The sequence below is a fragment of the Penaeus japonicus genome, unplaced genomic scaffold (genome assembly GCF_977035675.1).
Source record: "Penaeus japonicus unplaced genomic scaffold, GWHDUDI00000001_assembly GWHDUDI00000011, whole genome shotgun sequence".
Classification (NCBI taxonomy): domain Eukaryota; kingdom Metazoa; phylum Arthropoda; class Malacostraca; order Decapoda; family Penaeidae; genus Penaeus; species Penaeus japonicus.
This window is the reverse complement of record NW_028234413.1, coordinates 34,704,346-34,711,845: the sequence shown is the minus strand read 5'-3', so window position 1 is coordinate 34,711,845 and position 7,500 is coordinate 34,704,346. Positions and strand designations below refer to the sequence as shown.

At 34.8% G+C, this 7,500-nt stretch overlaps 1 protein-coding gene across 1 annotated transcript in view; it reads right to left on the bottom strand.

Annotated features, from left to right (window-relative positions):
* The window catches only part of LOC122256391 (sodium-dependent proline transporter), a 43,960-nt gene extending 43,739 nt beyond the window's left edge, over positions 1-221 (bottom strand). Inside the window, exon 1 of the mRNA XM_043021048.2 lies at positions 1-221. This exon is cut by the window's left edge and continues 34 nt beyond it. The gene's annotated coding sequence lies outside the window, so the exon portion shown is untranslated.
* Positions 222-7,500: the final 7,279 nt, after the last annotated feature.

The following is a 7,500-nucleotide window of genomic DNA, read 5'->3' as shown; positions in this document are numbered from 1 at the left end:
GGCAAGAGCCTGGGGTTCTACTCTGCCCCGTAGAACCACTCCAAGGTTCTGTCCGAGCTTGTAAACGTCCTAGCGTGTGTGTAAAAGGTTCACATATGCACAAGTGTTTGTACCATCACTCAACGTCAGAGATTGCAATGACTTTTACGTGCACCAATACACACTTGCACACGCATATACGCACATGCGTGTTCTCGCACCGAAAGCCCCGACTCGACTACGGACGGTCTTCGGGCGGGACCTTGTTCCAGGTGTGTCTCACACCGCCCCTCCCCCCTCCCTCCCCCCCGTCCGCTCCTCACCTGCTTCTCCTAGTCCCTCCACCCCACCCCTACCCTCCCCCCACCGCTCCCAACCTGTCTCTCCTCGTCCATCCTTGCCTCCCCTCCTCCTCCCCTCCTCCTCACCTTTCCTCCTTCCCTCCTCTTTCCCTCCTCCTTCCCTCCTTCCCGTCCTTCCTGCCCACCTGCCCATCCTGCATGAGTCTACCCTTGTCCTATCAACACCATTTCCTTTATTATGGTTCTTAATTGCTGTTCGCCATCGCTGGAAAAGAGCTACTCATAATTCTTACTAACATTATCAAAAATATTTCAACATGATCGTGTAAATGGACCTTTTCAACCTTTAGTATTAATTGCAAATATATGAAATAAGATATTGTTTTTGTTGTCATGATACTGACTTTCGTTATCACTGACATTGTTATCATTATCAATTTCATGTGGATGATGATAATGATGAATAGTATTACTGTTGATATTAACATTACCTTTATCGTTGTTGTCATATCATCATCTTTATTCTGTTCTTTTGATGTTTCTTATTTGTATTGGTTTTATTTTTGTCTTTGTCTTTATCGCATCGTCGTCATGATTATCCTCATTATAGTTGTTATTATTAACATCATTATTATTATTGTTTTCATCATTGTCATTGTTATAGTTATTATTATTATCATCATTATTGTTATCATTATCATCATTATTGTTATCATTATCATTGTTATTATTATTATTATTATTATAATTATTATTATTATTGTTATTATTATCCTTATCATTATCATTATTATTATTGTCATTATTATTTTTATTATTATTATCATTATTATTCTTGTCATTATTATTTTTATTATTATTATCATTATTATTATTACTATTATTATTATTATTATTATTATTATTATTATTATCCTTATCATTATCATTATTATTATCATTATTATCATTATTATTATTATTACTATTGCTATTATTATTATCATTATTATTATTATTACTATTGCTATTATTATTATCATTATTATTATTGTTATTTTATTATCATTACTATTATCATTTTTATTATTATCATCATTATTATTATCATCATTATTATTATTATCATTATTATTATTATTATTATTATTATTTTCTTTGTTGTTATCATTGTTGTTGTGATTATGAGTATGACTGTAATTGTGATGATGATGATAATTATTATTATCATTATTACTGTCATTATCATTATTGTTATCATTATCATTATCGTTATTATCATTATCATCATTCTTCTTGTTGTTATCCTCATCAGTATCATTGTTATTTTTGCTGTTATTACCATTAATATCATTATTATTATCATTATCATTTTCATTACTATTGTCATTATTATCATTGCCTTCACTGTTATTATCCCTATCATCTTTATTATTATTATTATGATTATCATGATCATTTCTATCTTACTATTATCAGTATCATTATCATTACCATTATAAATACTATTATTAATATTATAAATATTATTGATATTGTTATCGTCAATATTATCATTATCATATCATTGTCATTATTATCATAATCATCAGTATCATTATCATTGTCAATGTCATCATTATCATTACTATCATTATCATTACTACTATCATTATAATCATCATTGCTTTTGTTATTATCATTATTGTTATTTTTATCGATACTAACATCATTATCTTCATTATGATCATTGTTTTTATTTATTTATTTAACTAATTTCATTATTGTCGTAATCCTTAATGTTTCATTTACTATCATCTATAATATTGCTTTTATTACAACTATTGCTATCATCATTAGTATTACCATCATTATTGTTATCATCATCATCATAATCATCATCATTATTGCCATTATCATCACTGCTGATACCGTTTTTGCCATAATTACTGACATCATTATCATCATGATTATTAAGGTCATCATTCCCGTTATCATAATCAAAATTATACCTAATAGTGTTCATTGGTATTATTATTACCATCATGATTATTCTCATTGGTACTGTCATAATTGTTATTATCATTAGGATTATCACTATGACTAACGTTTTTGGTATTATGAGAACTGTTCAAATTATCATAGTAAATATGTTTTTAATATTGTCAATGTATCATCGTAATTGTTATAACACCATCACTGTCACTATATTATCACCATTACTGTCACTATATTATTATCACCATTACTGTCAATATGTTATTATCACCATTACTGCCAATGTGTTATTATCACCATTACTGTCAATATATTATTATCACCATTACTGTCAATATATTATTATCACCATTACTGTCAATATGTTATTATCACCATTACCGTCAATATATTATTATCACCATTACTGCCAATGTGTTATTATCACCATTAATGTCAATGTGTTATTATCACCATTAATGTCAATGTGTTATTATCACCATTAATGTCAATGTGTTATTATCACCATTACTGTCACTGTGTTATTATCACCATTACTGTCAATGTGTTATTATCACTGTAATATTATGATTGTTGTAATCTTGTTAATGTACTGTTATTATCATTTAACTAAACCTCACACTATCAAACCTATAACACAATATTTCTTTTCATTATTTGTCTAATATAAAAGCAAAAATCATTAGGAATTAATATGAATTAATAGGAATTAATTTATTTTAAGTTTGGTATGTCGTATCGTTGTTACCATCATTGTTATTGTTAGTGACATTTCATCGTGTTGATATTATATGTATTAATTTTGTTATCATCACTTCATTAACAAGTATATTAGTGTTCTTTGTTATATTAGTATCATGAGTTATATGTTCCCAGCATCTGAGGGACTACAGGCCGAAAAGATAATCTATACCGTGTTTCGACGGAGAGAATATTATAACATCCCCTTCAAAAGGACTCATTAAAGCAGAGATTGAGCCTTGCTCTTTGACTGAAAAGATCATGTTTTTGCTTCCTCTTCTTCTTCTTCTTTTTTCTTCCAATTCTTCTTATTCTTATTCTTCTAAATTCTTCATCTTCTTCTCCTCCTTTCTCTCTCTTCTTCGTTACTTTCCAGTTTTTACGAAGATTTATTTTTTCCCACTTCATTCGATCTCGTCCTTCTTATTTCGTTAGTACCCCAAAGACATTCTCATTTCCCCCAAAGGATGCGCGTAAAGCACTTTAAAAAGAAGGTGTGTTTTGTGCTTGTATGGGACTATAGATGAGGCAGTGTGACAGGCGGATGAAGTGAAAGTAGAGAGATGAAGGAGGAGGGAAGAAGAGGGGGGACAGGAGGTGGAGGGGAGTGGGGGGAGTCGGGGAGAGGAGGGGTGTGGTAGTAGGAATGGGGGAGGGAGGGAGGTCTCTTGTCAGATTAGGGCATCAGGAACATGTCATTAAAAAAAGAGAGATTAACAAAAGAGTGACAGGAAAATAAAATTCTTGGGAAGGTCACTTTGAGACAATTGAAAAATAACGAAAACTATGACTGCCAGTGTTAATGACGGCTTTGGAAAATAAATGTACAGCTAAATAGAGCTAAGATATGGATGACTGATAACATTTTTGAACTGGCTCTATTGTCAGTTCTAGAATCTGCTACGTTATCATACGAAGGACAAAACAGACAACCTGCTGCTGCTACAGTGACAGGCAATCTCATCTTAAGCAAAGTAGACGAAACAGAGAATTCGAAATCCCTTTCTTTCAATAAACCTATGGTGAGTGAAATGAGAACCACCACGACGTTTCGTTTCCATCTTGAGTGCCCTTCTCTTTGCTCCATTGTCGTATTCCATCGCCTCGGCAGCTTTTGAACTCAGAGAGAGATAACTTTTAGATGATTGTGTGGTTTCATTTTTTTTCGTGACTTTGCCGGAGAAACATTATTCTGCGATTTACCGCTCGCGATCGCGCCTATCCGATTCATGCCAAATGATTCAGTCAATATCTTTTTTCGTTAGCATAAAAGCTTTAATACACACTTCCCATTTTTATTACTCAGCGTAATCAAAACCACGGCACAGATATTGTTAATATTGCAGTCATAAAAGGCCCAATTTCCACACCATGGTCTAATGATATTCGTCAGCTATGCCCCCTTCCTCCTCACATGGATGAAAATGATATGTGACAACTCTTCATGACATGTCAAAATACGAACCCTCTAAGACAATACCCTTCTAGCTAGTGGTAATGAGTTAGAAAACAGATGAATACTGAATGAAAAAATAAAAGTTATTTGAACGAGTTGTTACGCCTGCAATGAAGAATAGTAGTAGGTTCTAATTATTTGGGGATATCAGATGATGCCGAGACCATTCCCAATGGATAGAAAGACACAAACACGATTAGCTCTCGCGAAGGCCACAGTCAACATTGCAAAGCTCCAAATATGACACTCACATCGCCTCCAAGAGCAAGAGTGTGAGCAAACGGCCTTCCTCAGAAAGGGACCACCGAGCACCGCCCCCAAGTCCGCCCCCGGGCTGGTGAGGCTGGGGCGCTGAGGGGCAGTCCGGCCTCCGCGGGAAATGTTCAGTTATAATGATCAGATGAGTCAGCTGTTGTAAATAGCTGAAAGGGACTGTGCCATAAACTCTCGGGTCTGGACGGAGCTCGCTTTCGCTAATATCACTGGAATGATCGGTGTAAAAGCTTGAATGATAACATGTTCGTGATTGCGTGTGGAGAGGCTAAAATGCAACACTGAGTCGGCTCTGCCACAAACTGCATTTCCAAGAGTTTTGGACTTACTTTATTTTAATGAAAACTGGATTTCATGTCGTCACCTCCTTGAAATATCATGTAGAATAACTATTTTTCAGCATTTTAGCTTTTGGCAATTGACACTTAAGGACCAAATATACAGATTTTGAAAAAAAACGTATATATTAATCCAAAAATTAACTATGATAATTGTTATGATGCACCGATAACTGTTGCAATGAAGAAACAACAATAATGGCATTTAAACTATTAGAAATATCAATAGTATCATTATTGCCATGATATAACTATTGATGAAATAATTTTGTTTATAATGTTATTGATTATCTTTTTTATCTTTCTTATCATCATTGTAGTCCTCAGCATTTATGCAATGTCAATTTGATAAACAAAATTATAACTGTAAAAATAATGGTTCTTATTTTGATTATCATTGTCATTATTAGCATCATCATTATCCTCGTCATAATCATAATCATTATCATTGTCATTATCACTATTATCATTATCATTGTCATTATCACTATTATCATAACATTGTTATTATTATCATTATCATTATTATTATCATTGTTACTATTATAATTGCTATTATCATTATCGTAATTATCAGCATTATTACTATTATCATTTGTGTAGCCAAATCTGTCCATAATTGAGAGCCAAATAGATCCAGGCTTGTGTCCTGGAGTTCAACCACTGTGAAGATATATTTATTAAATTTCAAACGTATTAAAGAACTAGGAGTTTCAAGAGAATGCCACTTAAGGGGGGCCCAATGAAAGTTGAAATTTCACTTAAGATTAGCACTTCCTGTCGAAGATTGGTGCAAAGTGCAAAGGCCAAACGAATGCAAACCAGTCTGTTGGAGCGGTTGCGTACCCATAGCATATTGAAACCTTAAATCGTTAATTAGGTGTAACGAAACGCATGCTAGATATAGATAAATTACAGAGAGATTATCTGTTTTATAACATTTCGTCGGATAATGGTACTGGGTATCTGTGAGGCCTTTTCTGTTCCTTTTGATATAATTGTTATAATTATTAACATCACTAAAATTGTTACTCTTCCCACCATTATTGGCTTTTGGAAATAATCATATAGTAACAATACGAATGATATGTCTCTCAATCTGAATAACATTTGCATAAGTAACAAGTTAATGTTCATGTTATTCTTGTTATTGTTATCATTATGCCATTATCCTAATCTTCACCCGCATCATCATTGATATCACTATCATTGTTATCATTATCATAGTCATTGTTGTTAAAATTACTTTTATCTATAATTTTGATAATCTATTTCACTGTCATTACTATCCTTAATGTTATCATTATTATCACTATTTTTAGCATCGTTCATATCATAATCATCGTAATCATCATTGCTATTATAATCATGACTAATTATCACTATCATTACTACTATTTTTGGTGAAGCAATTATTCTGAATGTTCTCACTATTTAATTAATATATCACACATACCGATATCCCATTAGCCTTCGTTTCATATCATCCTTATACATGCGTTATTATTTTTGTTTTGTATTCACTTTTCATTTATTTTCGTTCCTTTTGCTACGGAGAGAAGATTCACGATTGTCGGTGAACACAACACCATCCTCGACCTTTCGTGCTTATTACCATATTTCATCTCCCGCTTCCATCTGGCTTTCCCTTCCTGTTCGTTTCTCCTTATCCAGATTTCCTTCTTCTCCTTCCTTTTCCCCCTCCTTCCTCTCCTTTCACCCTCCTTTCTTTTCCCGTCCCCTTCCCTCTTCTTTCTCTCCCTTCCCCCTCCTTCCTCTCCTTTCCCATTCCTTCTTCTCACCTTCTTGCTCTCCTCCCCCCCTCTTCCTCTCATCTCCTTATCATTTTCCTCTTCCTTTCCTTTCCATTCTCCCCTCCTCATTTCTCCTTTCCTCCGTTCCTCTCCCTTCTCCTCACTACTTCCTTCTTTCCCCTTCACTATCCTCCCTCTTCCTCTCTCCCTGATTATCCTTCCCTTCCCCTCCTCTTCCCTCGCCACTCCCTCTACCTTGTTTTCGTCCTCTCCTCCTTTTCTTCCCCCTCTTTGTCTTCTCCTTCCTCCTCGTCCCTTCCCTTCCCTTCCCCCTCCCCCGTCCCTTCCCCCTTCCCCCCTCCTCCCTCTCTTTCCCCTACTCCCTTCCTTCCTTCCTCCCCCCTTGTTTCTTCCCTCCAGGTACCATATACTTTCTCTTTCTCCCGAAATTACAGTGTGTCGCGTGTCCGGACCGGTCACTCGTCCATGCCCTGTCCATGTACAGTGTGCATGGCGAGCGCGTGTTGTTGGGTGCCTTAAGAGGACATAATAGGTATTCAGTGCGTGTGTGTTTGTATGTGCTTGAGTGTGTTTGTGTGAATGTCCTTGTGATTGTTTGTGTATGTGTCCTTGTGAGTGTGTGTGTGTTTGTGTGTGTGTGTATGTGTGTGTGTGTGTGTGTGTGTGTGTGTGTGTGTGTG